The sequence below is a fragment of the Telmatherina bonti genome (assembly GCF_933228915.1).
Source record: "Telmatherina bonti genome assembly, chromosome: 12".
Lineage (NCBI taxonomy): Eukaryota > Metazoa > Chordata > Actinopteri > Atheriniformes > Telmatherinidae > Telmatherina > Telmatherina bonti.
The window spans coordinates 3,037,435-3,050,146 of NC_136610.1; the positions used below are offsets into that span (position 1 = coordinate 3,037,435).

The 12,712-nt window shown below is 51.6% G+C and overlaps 1 protein-coding gene across 1 annotated transcript in view; it reads right to left on the reverse strand.

Moving 5' to 3' along the window:
* The window catches only part of enpp6 (ectonucleotide pyrophosphatase/phosphodiesterase 6), a gene marked incomplete at its 5' end in the record, with an annotated part of 98,753 nt that overhangs the window by 9,625 nt on the left and 76,416 nt on the right, over nucleotides 1–12,712 (reverse strand). The window lies entirely within an intron of this gene.

The following is a 12,712-nucleotide window of genomic DNA, read 5'->3' on the forward strand; positions in this document are numbered from 1 at the left end:
GTCCCACCACTGCATGCTTAGAAGATGTCGGTACAGTCCCACCGCTGCATGCCTAAAAGATGTCGGTACAGTCCCACCGCTGCATGCCTAAAAGATGTCGGTACAGTCCAACCGCTTCATGCCTAAAAGATGTCGGTACAGTCCCACCGCTTCATGCCTAAAAGATGTCGGTACAGTCCCACCGCTTCATGCCTAAAAGATGTCGGTACAGTCCCACCGCTTCATGCCTAAAAGATGTCGGTACAGTCCCACCGCTTCATGCCTAAAAGATGTCGGTACAGTCCCACCGCTTCATGCCTAAAAGATGTCGGTACAGTCCCACCGCTTCATGCCTAAAAGATGTCGGTACAGTCCCACCGCTGCATGCCTAAAAGATGTCGGTACAGTCCCACCGCTTCATGCCTAAAAGATGTCGGTACAGTCCCACCGCTTCATGCCTAAAAGATGTCGGTACAGTCCCACCGCTTCATGCCTAAAAGATGTAGGTACAGTCCCACCGCTTCATGCCTAAAAGATGTCGGTACAGTCCCACAGCTTCATGCCTAAAAGATGTCGGTACAGTCCCACCGCTTCATGCCTAAAAGATGTCGGTACAGTCCCACCGCTTCATGCCTAAAAGATGTCGGTACAGTCCCACGGCTTCATGCCTAAAAGATGTCGGTACAGTCCCACCGCTGCAAGCCTAAAAGATGTCGGTACAGTCCCACCGCTTCATGCCTAAAAGATGTCGGTACAGTCCCACCGCTTCATGCCTAAAAGATGTCGGTACAGTCCCACCGCTTCATGCCTAAAAGATGTCGGTACAGTCCCACCGCTTCATGCCTAAAAGATGTCGGTACAGTCCCACCGCTTCATGCCTAAAAGATGTCGGTACAGTCCCACGGCTTCATGCCTAAAAGATGTCGGTACAGTCCCACCGCTGCAAGCCTAAAAGATGTCGGTACAGTCCCACCGCTTCATGCCTAAAAGATGTCGGTACAGTCCCACCGCTGCATGCCTAAAAGATGTCGGTACAGTCCCACCGCTTCATGCCTAAAAGATGTCGGTACAGTCCCACCGCTTCATGCCTAAAAGATGTCGGTACAGTCCCACCGCTGCATGCCTAAAAGATGTCGGTACAGTCCCACCGCTTCATGCCTAAAAGATGTCGGTACAGTCCCACGGCTTCATGCCTAAAAGAAGTCGGTACAGTCCCACCGCTTCATGCCTAAAAGATGTCGGTACACTCCCACGGCTTCATGCCTAAAAGATGTCGGTACAGTCCCACCGCTTCATGCCTAAAAGATGTCGGTACAGTCCCACCGCTGCATGCCTAAAAGATGTCGGTACAGTCCCATTGCTTCATGCCTAAAAGATGTCGGTACAGTCCCACTGCTTCATGCCTAAAAGATGTCGGTACAGTCCAACCGCTTCATGCCTAAAAGATGTCGGTACAGTCCCACCGCTGCATGCCTAAAAGATGTCGGTACAGTCCCACCGCTGCATGCCTAAAAGATGTCGGTACAGTCCCACTGCTTCATGCCTAAAAGATGTCGGTACAGTCCCACTGCTGCATGCCTAAAAGATGTCGGTACAGTCCCACCGCTGCATGCCTAAAAGATGTCGGTACAGTCCCACCGCTGCATGCTTAGAGGATGTCGGTACAGTCCCACAGCTTCATGCCTAAAAGATGTCGGTACAGTCCCACCGCTGCATGCCTAAAAGATGTCGGTACAGTCCCACCGCTGCATGCTTAGAAGATGTCGGTACAGTCCCACGGCTTCATGCCTAAAAGATGTCGGTACAGTCCGTCCGCTGCATGCCTAAAAGATGTCGGTACAGTCCAACCGTTTCATGCCTAAAAGATGTCGGTACAGTCCCACTGCTGCATGCCTAAAAGATGTCGGTACAGTCCCACTGCTGCATGCCTAAAAGATGTCGGTACTGTCCCACCACTGCATGCTTAGAAGATGTCGGTACAGTCCCACCACTGCATGCTTAGAAGATGTCGGTACAGTCCCACTGCTTCATGCCTAAAAGATGTCGGTACAGTCCCACCACTGCATGCTTAGAAGATGTCGGTACAGTCCCACCGCTGCATGCCTAAAAGATGTCGGTACAGTCCCACCGCTTCATGCCTAAAAGATGTCGGTACAGTCCCACCGCTTCATGCCTAAAAGATGTCGATACAGTCCCACCGCTTCATGCCTAAAAGATGTCGGTACAGTCCAACCGCTTCATGCCTAAAAGATATCGGTACAGTCCAACCGCTGCATGCCTAAAAGATGTCGGTACAGTCCCACTGCTTCATGCCTAAAAGATGTCGGTACAGTCCAACCGCTGCATGCCTAAAAGATGTCGGTACAGTCCCACCGCTTGATGCCTAAAAGATGTCGGTACAGTCCCACGGCTTCATGCCTAAAAGATGTCGGTACAGTCCCACCGCTGCATGCCTAAAAGATGTCGGTACAGTCCCACCGCTGCATGCCTAAAAGATGTCGGTACAGTCCCACCGCTGCATGCCTAAAAGATGTCGGTACAGTCCCACCGCTGCATGCCTAAAAGATGTCGGTACAGTCCCACCGCTTCATGCCTAAAAGATGTCGGTACAGTCCCACCGCTTCATGCCTAAAAGATGTCGGTACAGTCCCACCGCTGCATGCCTAAAACAAGTCGGTACAGTCCCACGGCTTCATGCCTAAAAGATGTCGGTACAGTCCCACCGCTGCATGCCTAAAAGATGTCAGTACAGTCCCACCGCTGCATGCTTAGAAGATGTCGGTACAGTCCCACGGCTTCATGCCTAAAAGATGTCGGTACAGTCCCACCGCTTCATGCCTAAAAGATGTCGGTACAGTCCCACCGCTGCATGCCTAAAAGATGTCGGTACAGTCCAACCGCTTCATGCCTAAAAGATGTCGGTACAGTCCCACTGCTGCATGCCTAAAAGATGTCGGTACAGTCCCACCGCTTCATGCCTAAAAGATGTCGGTACAGTCCCACGGCTTCATGCCTAAAAGATGTCGGTACAGTCCCACCGCTTCATGCCTAAAAGATGTCGGTACTGTCCCACCACTGCATGCTTAGAAGATGTCGGTACAGTCCCACCACTGCATGCTTAGAAGATGTTGGTACAGTCCCACTGCTTCATGCCTAAAAGATGTCGGTACAGTCCCACTGCTGCATTCCTAAAAGATGTCGGTACAGTCCAACCGCTTCATGCCTAAAAGATGTCGGTACTGTCCCACCACTGCATGCTTAGAAGATGTCGGTACAGTCCCACCACTGCATGCTTAGAAGATGTCGGTACAGTCCCACCGCTGCATGCCTAAAAGATGTCGGTACAGTCCCACCGCTTCATGCCTAAAAGATGTCGGTACAGTCCCACCGCTTCATGCCTAAAAGATGTCGGTACAGTCCCACCGCTTCATGCCTAAAAGATGTCGGTACAGTCCCACCGCTTCATGCCTAAAAGATGTCGGTACAGTCCCACCGCTTCATGCCTAAAAGATGTCGGTACAGTCCCACCGCTTCATGCCTAAAAGATGTCGGTACAGTCCCACCGCTTCATGCCTAAAAGATGTCGGTACAGTCCCACCGCTTCATGCCTAAAAGATGTCGGTAGAGTCCCACCGCTTCATGCCTAAAAGATGTCGGTACAGTCCCACCGCTTCATGCCGAAACGATGTCGGTACAGTCCCACCGCTTCATGCCTAAAAGATGTCGGTACAGTCCCACCGCTGCATGCCTAAAAGATGTCGGTACAGTCCCACCGCTTCATGCCTAAAAGATGTCGGTACAGTCCCACCGCTGCATGCCTAAAAGATGTCGGTAGAGTCCCACCGCTTCATGCCTAAAAGATGTCGGTACAGTCCCACCGCTTCATGCCTAAAAGATGTCGGTAGAGTCCCACCGCTTCATGCCTAAAAGATGTCGGTACAGTCCCACAGCTGCATGCCTAAAAGATGTCGGTACAGTCCCAACGCTTCATGCCTAAAAGATGTCGGTACAGTCCCACCGCTTCATGCCTAAAAGATGTCGGTACAGTCCCACCGCTTCATGCCTAAAAGATGTCGGTACAGTCCCACCGCTTCATGCCTAAAAGATGTCGGTACAGTCCCACCGCTGCATGCCTAAAAGATGTCGGTACAGTCCCACCGCTTCATGCCTAAAAGATGTCGGTACAGTCCCACGGCTTCATGCCTAAAAGAAGTCGGTACAGTCCCACCGCTTCATGCCTAAAAGATGTCGGTACACTCCCACGGCTTCATGCCTAAAAGATGTCGGTACAGTCCCACCGCTTCATGCCTAAAAGATGTCGGTACAGTCCCACCGCTGCATGCCTAAAAGATGTCGGTACAGTCCCATTGCTTCATGCCTAAAAGATGTCGGTACAGTCCCACTGCTTCATGCCTAAAAGATGTCGGTACAGTCCAACCGCTTCATGCCTAAAAGATGTCGGTACAGTCCCACCGCTGCATGCCTAAAAGATGTCGGTACAGTCCCACCGCTGCATGCCTAAAAGATGTCGGTACAGTCCCACTGCTTCATGCCTAAAAGATGTCGGTACAGTCCCACTGCTGCATGCCTAAAAGATGTCGGTACAGTCCCACCGCTGCATGCCTAAAAGATGTCGGTACAGTCCCACCGCTGCATGCTTAGAGGATGTCGGTACAGTCCCACAGCTTCATGCCTAAAAGATGTCGGTACAGTCCCACCGCTGCATGCCTAAAAGATGTCGGTACAGTCCCACCGCTGCATGCTTAGAAGATGTCGGTACAGTCCCACGGCTTCATGCCTAAAAGATGTCGGTACAGTCCGTCCGCTGCATGCCTAAAAGATGTCGGTACAGTCCAACCGTTTCATGCCTAAAAGATGTCGGTACAGTCCCACTGCTGCATGCCTAAAAGATGTCGGTACAGTCCCACTGCTGCATGCCTAAAAGATGTCGGTACTGTCCCACCACTGCATGCTTAGAAGATGTCGGTACAGTCCCACCACTGCATGCTTAGAAGATGTCGGTACAGTCCCACTGCTTCATGCCTAAAAGATGTCGGTACAGTCCCACCACTGCATGCTTAGAAGATGTCGGTACAGTCCCACCGCTGCATGCCTAAAAGATGTCGGTACAGTCCCACCGCTTCATGCCTAAAAGATGTCGGTACAGTCCCACCGCTTCATGCCTAAAAGATGTCGATACAGTCCCACCGCTTCATGCCTAAAAGATGTCGGTACAGTCCAACCGCTTCATGCCTAAAAGATATCGGTACAGTCCAACCGCTGCATGCCTAAAAGATGTCGGTACAGTCCCACTGCTTCATGCCTAAAAGATGTCGGTACAGTCCAACCGCTGCATGCCTAAAAGATGTCGGTACAGTCCCACCGCTTGATGCCTAAAAGATGTCGGTACAGTCCCACGGCTTCATGCCTAAAAGATGTCGGTACAGTCCCACCGCTGCATGCCTAAAAGATGTCGGTACAGTCCCACCGCTGCATGCCTAAAAGATGTCGGTACAGTCCCACCGCTGCATGCCTAAAAGATGTCGGTACAGTCCCACCGCTGCATGCCTAAAAGATGTCGGTACAGTCCCACCGCTTCATGCCTAAAAGATGTCGGTACAGTCCCACCGCTTCATGCCTAAAAGATGTCGGTACAGTCCCACCGCTGCATGCCTAAAACAAGTCGGTACAGTCCCACGGCTTCATGCCTAAAAGATGTCGGTACAGTCCCACCGCTGCATGCCTAAAAGATGTCAGTACAGTCCCACCGCTGCATGCTTAGAAGATGTCGGTACAGTCCCACGGCTTCATGCCTAAAAGATGTCGGTACAGTCCCACCGCTTCATGCCTAAAAGATGTCGGTACAGTCCCACCGCTGCATGCCTAAAAGATGTCGGTACAGTCCAACCGCTTCATGCCTAAAAGATGTCGGTACAGTCCCACTGCTGCATGCCTAAAAGATGTCGGTACAGTCCCACCGCTTCATGCCTAAAAGATGTCGGTACAGTCCCACGGCTTCATGCCTAAAAGATGTCGGTACAGTCCCACCGCTTCATGCCTAAAAGATGTCGGTACTGTCCCACCACTGCATGCTTAGAAGATGTCGGTACAGTCCCACCACTGCATGCTTAGAAGATGTTGGTACAGTCCCACTGCTTCATGCCTAAAAGATGTCGGTACAGTCCCACTGCTGCATGCCTAAAAGATGTCGGTACAGTCCAACCGCTTCATGCCTAAAAGATGTCGGTACTGTCCCACCACTGCATGCTTAGAAGATGTCGGTACAGTCCCACCACTGCATGCTTAGAAGATGTCGGTACAGTCCCACCGCTGCATGCCTAAAAGATGTCGGTACAGTCCCACCGCTTCATGCCTAAAAGATGTCGGTACAGTCCCACCGCTTCATGCCTAAAAGATGTCGGTACAGTCCCACCGCTTCATGCCTAAAAGATGTCGGTACAGTCCCACCGCTTCATGCCTAAAAGATGTCGGTACAGTCCCACCGCTTCATGCCTAAAAGATGTCGGTACAGTCCCACCGCTTCATGCCTAAAAGATGTCGGTACAGTCCCACCGCTTCATGCCTAAAAGATGTCGGTACAGTCCCACCGCTTCATGCCTAAAAGATGTCGGTAGAGTCCCACCGCTTCATGCCTAAAAGATGTCGGTACAGTCCCACCGCTTCATGCCGAAACGATGTCGGTACAGTCCCACCGCTTCATGCCTAAAAGATGTCGGTACAGTCCCACCGCTGCATGCCTAAAAGATGTCGGTACAGTCCCACCGCTTCATGCCTAAAAGATGTCGGTACAGTCCCACCGCTGCATGCCTAAAAGATGTCGGTAGAGTCCCACCGCTTCATGCCTAAAAGATGTCGGTACAGTCCCACCGCTTCATGCCTAAAAGATGTCGGTAGAGTCCCACCGCTTCATGCCTAAAAGATGTCGGTACAGTCCCACAGCTGCATGCCTAAAAGATGTCGGTACAGTCCCAACGCTTCATGCCTAAAAGATGTCGGTACAGTCCCACCGCTTCATGCCTAAAAGATGTCGGTACAGTCCCATTGCTTCATGCCTAAAAGATGTCGGTACAGTCCCACTGCTTCATGCCTAAAAGATGTCGGTACAGTCCCACCGCTTCATGCCTAAAAGATGTCGGTACAGTCCCACTGCTTCATGCCTAAAAGATGTCGGTACAGTCCCACCGCTGCATGCTTAGAGGATGTCGGTACAGTCCCACGGCTTCATGCCTAAAAGATGTCGGTACAGTCCCACCGCTGCATGCCTAAAAGATGTCGGTACAGTCCCATTGCTTCATGCCTAAAAGATGTCGGTACAGTCCCACTGCTTCATGCCTAAAAGATGTCGGTACAGTCCCACCGCTTCATGCCTAAAAGATGTCGGTACAGTCCCACGGCTTCATGCCTAAAAGATGTCGGTACAGTCCAACCGCTTCATGCCTAAAAGATGTCGGTACAGTCCCACCGCTGCATGCCTAAAAGATGTCGGTACAGTCCCACCGCTTCATGCCTAAAAGATGTCGGTACAGTCCCACCGCTTCATGCCTAAAAGATGTCGGTACAGTCCCACCGCTGCATGCCTAAAAGAAGTCGGTACAGTCCCACGGCTTCATGCCTAAAAGATGTCGGTACAGTCCCACCGCTGCATGCCTAAAAGATGTCAGTACAGTCCCACCGCTGCATGCTTAGAAGATGTCGGTACAGTCCCACGGCTTCATGCCTAAAAGATGTCGGTACAGTCCCACCGCTTCATGCCTAAAAGATGTCGGTACAGTCCCACCGCTGCATGCCTAAAAGATGTCGGTACAGTCCAACCGCTTCATGCCTAAAAGATGTCGGTACAGTCCCACTGCTGCATGCCTAAAAGATGTCGGTACAGTCCCACCGCTTCATGCCTAAAAGATGTCGGTACTGTCCCACCACTGCATGCTTAGAAGATGTCGGTACAGTCCCACCACTGCATGCTTAGAAGATGTTGGTACAGTCCCACTGCTTCATGCCTAAAAGATGTCGGTACAGTCCCACTGCTGCATGCCTAAAAGATGTCGGTACAGTCCCACCGCTTCATGCCTAAAAGATGTCGGTACTGTCCCACCACTGCATGCTTAGAAGATGTCGGTACAGTCCCACCACTGCATGCTGAGAAGATGTCGGTACAGTCCCACCGCTGCATGCCTAAAAGATGTCGGTACAGTCCCACCGCTTCATGCCTAAAAGATGTCGGTACAGTCCCACCGCTTCATGCCTAAAAGATGTCGGTACAGTCCCACCGCTTCATGCCTAAAAGATGTCGGTACAGTCCCACCGCTTCATGCCTAAAAGATGTCGGTACAGTCCCACCGCTTCATGCCTAAAAGATGTCGGTACAGTCCCACCGCTTCATGCCTAAAAGATGTCGGTACAGTCCCACCGCTTCATGCCTAAAAGATGTCGGTACAGTCCCACCGCTGCATGCCTAAAAGATGTCGGTACAGTCCCACCGCTTCATGCCTAAAAGATGTCGGTACAGTCCCACCGCTGCATGCTTAGAAGATGTCGGTACAGTCCCACCACTGCATGCTTAGAAGATGTCGGTACAGTCCCACCGCTGCATGCCTAAAAGATGTCGGTACAGTCCCACCGCTTCATGCCTAAAAGATGTCGGTACAGTCCCACCGCTTCATGCCTAAAAGATGTCGGTACAGTCCCACCGCTTCATGCCTAAAAGATGTCGGTACAGTCCCACCGCTTCATGCCTAAAAGATGTCGGTACAGTCCCACCGCTTCATGCCTAAAAGATGTCGGTACAGTCCCACCGCTTCATGCCTAAAAGATGTCGGTACAGTCCCACCGCTTCATGCCTAAAAGATGTCGGTACAGTCCCACCGCTGCATGCCTAAAAGATGTCGGTAGAGTCCCACCGCTTCATGCCTAAAAGATGTCGGTACAGTCCCACCGCTTCATGCCGAAACGATGTCGGTACAGTCCCACCGCTTCATGCCTAAAAGATGTCGGTACAGTCCCACCGCTGCATGCCTAAAAGATGTCGGTACAGTCCCACCGCTTCATGCCTAAAAGATATCGGTACAGTCCCACCGCTTCATGCCTAAAAGATGTCGGTACAGTCCCACCGCTGCATGCCTAAAAGATGTCGGTAGAGTCCCACCGCTTCATGCCTAAAAGATGTCGGTACAGTCCCACCGCTTCATGCCTAAAAGATGTCGGTAGAGTCCCACCGCTTCATGCCTAAAAGATGTCGGTACAGTCCCACAGCTGCATGCCTAAAAGATGTCGGTACAGTCCCACCGCTTCATGCCTAAAAGATGTCGGTACAGTCCCACCGCTTCATGCCTAAAAGATGTCGGTACAGTCCCATTGCTTCATGCCTAAAAGATGTCGGTACAGTCCCACTGCTTCATGCCTAAAAGATGTCGGTACAGTCCCACCGCTTCATGCCTAAAAGATGTCGGTACAGTCCCACTGCTTCATGCCTAAAAGATGTCGGTACAGTCCCACCGCTGCATGCTTAGAGGATGTCGGTACAGTCCCACGGCTTCATGCCTAAAAGATGTCGGTACAGTCCCACCGCTGCATGCCTAAAAGATGTCGGTACAGTCCCATTGCTTCATGCCTAAAAGATGTCGGTACAGTCCCACTGCTTCATGCCTAAAAGATGTCGGTACAGTCCCACCGCTTCATGCCTAAAAGATGTCGGTACAGTCCCACGGCTTCATGCCTAAAAGATGTCGGTACAGTCCCACTGCTTCATGCCTAAAAGATGTCGGTACAGTCCCACCGCTGCATGCCTAAAAGACGTCGGTACAGTCCCACCGCTGCATGCCTAAAAGATGTCGGTACAGTCCCACCGCTGCATGCCTAAAAGATGTCGGTACAGTCCCACCGCTGCATGCCTAAAAGATGTCGGTACAGTCCCACCGCTGCATGCCTAAAAGATGTCGGTACAGTCCCACTGCTTCATGCCTAAAAGATGTCGGTACAGTCCCACTGCTGCATGCCTAAAAGATGTCGGTACAGTCCCACCGCTTCATGCTTAGAAGATATCGGTACAGTCCCACCACTGCATGCTTAGAAGATGTCGGTACAGTCCCACCGCTGCATGCCTAAAAGATGTCGGTACAGTCCCACCGCTGCATGCTTAGAGGATGTCGGTACAGTCCCACCGCTTCATGCCTAAAAGATGTCGGTACAGTCCCACCGCTGCATGCCTAAAAGATGTCGGTACAGTCCCACCGCTGCATGCTTAGAAGATGTCGGTACAGTCCCACGGCTTCATGCCTAAAAGATGTCGGTACAGTCCCACCGCTTCATGCCTAAAAGATGTCGGTACAGTCCCACCGCTGCATGCCTAAAAGATGTCGGTACAGTCCAACCGCTTCATTCCTAAAAGATGTCGGTACAGTCCCACCGCTTCATGCTTAGAAGATGTCGGTACAGTCCCACTGCTTCATGCCTAAAAGATGTCGGTACAGTCCCACCGCTTCATGCCTAAAAGATGTCGGTACAGTCCCACCGCTTCATGCCTAAAAGATGTCGGTACAGTCCCACCGCTTCATGCCTAAAAGATGTCGGTACAGTCCCACCGCTTCATGCCTAAAAGATGTCGGTACAGTCCCACTGCTGCATGCCTAAAAGATGTCGGTACAGTCCCACCGCTTCATGCTTAGAAGATATCGGTACAGTCCCACCACTGCATGCTTAGAAGATGTCGGTACAGTCCCACCGCTGCATGCCTAAAAGATGTCGGTACAGTCCCACCGCTTCATGCCTAAAAGATGTCGGTACAGTCCCACCGCTTCATGCCTAAAAGATGTCGGTACAGTCCCACCGCTTCATGCCTAAAAGATGTCGGTACAGTCCCACCGCTTCATGCCTAAAAGATGTCGGTACAGTCCCACCGCTGCATGCCTAAAAGATGTCGGTACAGTCCCACCGCTTCATGCCTAAAAGATGTCGGTACAGTCCCACCGCTTCATGCCTAAAAGATGTCGGTACGGTCCCACCGCTTCATGCCTAAAAGATGTCGGTACAGTCCCACCGCTTCATGCCTAAAAGATGTCGGTACAGTCCCACTGCTTCATGCCTAAAAGATGTCGGTACAGTCCCACTGCTTCATGCCTAAAAGATGTCGGTACAGTCCCACCGCTGCATGCTTAGAGGATGTCGGTACAGTCCCACGGCTTCATGCCTAAAAGATGTCGGTACAGTCCCACCGCTGCATGCCTAAAAGATGTCGGTACAGTCCCATTGCTTCATGCCTAAAAGATGTCGGTACAGTCCCACTGCTTCATGCCTAAAAGATGTCGGTACAGTCCCACCGCTTCATGCCTAAAAGATGTCGGTACAGTCCCACGGCTTCATGCCTAAAAGATGTCGGTACAGTCCAACCGCTTCATGCCTAAAAGATGTCGGTACAGTCCCACCGCTGCATGCCTAAAAGACGTCGGTACAGTCCCACCGCTGCATGCCTAAAAGATGTCGGTACAGTCCCACCGCTGCATGCCTAAAAGATGTCGGTACAGTCCAACCGCTTCATGCCTAAAAGATGTCGGTACAGTCCCACCGCTTCATGCCTAAAAGATGTCGGTACAGTCCCACCGCTGCATGCCTAAAAGATGTCGGTACAGTCCCACCGCTGCATGCCTAAAAGATGTCGGTACAGTCCCACCGCTGCATGCTTAGAAGATGTCGGTACAGTCCCACGGCTTCATGCCTAAAAGATGTCGGTACAGTCCCACCGCTGCATGCCTAAAAGATGTCGGTACAGTCCCACCGCTTCATGCCTAAAAGTTGTCGGTACAGTCCCAACGCTTCATGCCTAAAAGATGTCGGTACAGTCCAACCGCTTCATGCCTAAAAGTTGTCGGTACAGTCCCACCGCTTCATGCCTAAAAGATGTTGGTACAGTCCAACCGCTTCATGCCTAAAAGATATCGGTACAGTCCCACCGCTTCATGCCTAAAAGATGTCGGTACAGTCCCACCGCTGCATGCCTAAAAGATGTCAGTACAGTCCCACCGCTTCATGCCTAAAAGATGTCGGTACAGTCCCACCGCTGCATGCCTAAAAGATGTCGGTACAGTCCCACCGCTTCATGCCTAAAAGATGTCAGTACAGTCCCACCGCTTCATGCCTAAAAGATGTCGGTACAGTCCCACCGCTGCATGCCTAAAAGATGTCAGTACAGTCCCACCGCTTCATGCCTAAAAGATGTCGGTACAGTCCCACCGCTGCATGCCTAAAAGATGTCGGTACAGTCCAACCGCTGCATGCTTAAAAGATGTCGGTACAGTCCCATTGCTGCATGCCTAAAAGATGTCGGTACAGTCCCACCGCTGCATGCCTAAAAGATGTCGGTACAGTCCAACCGCTTCATGCCTAAAAGATGTTGGTACAGTCCCACCGCTTCATGCCTAAAAGATGTCGGTACAGTCCCACCGCTTCATGCCTAAAAGATGTCGGTACAGTCCCACTGCTTCATGCCTAAAAGATGTCGGTACAGTCCCACCGCTTCATGCCTAAAAGATGTCGGTACAGTCCCACCGCTTCATGCCTAAAAGATGTCGGTACAGTCCCACCGCTGCATGCCTAAAAGATGTCGGTACAGTCCCACCGCTTCATGCCTAAAAGATGTCGGTACAGTCCCACCGCTTCATGCCTAAAAGATGTCGGTACAGTCCCACCGCTGCATGCCTAAAAGATGTCGGTACAGTCCCAC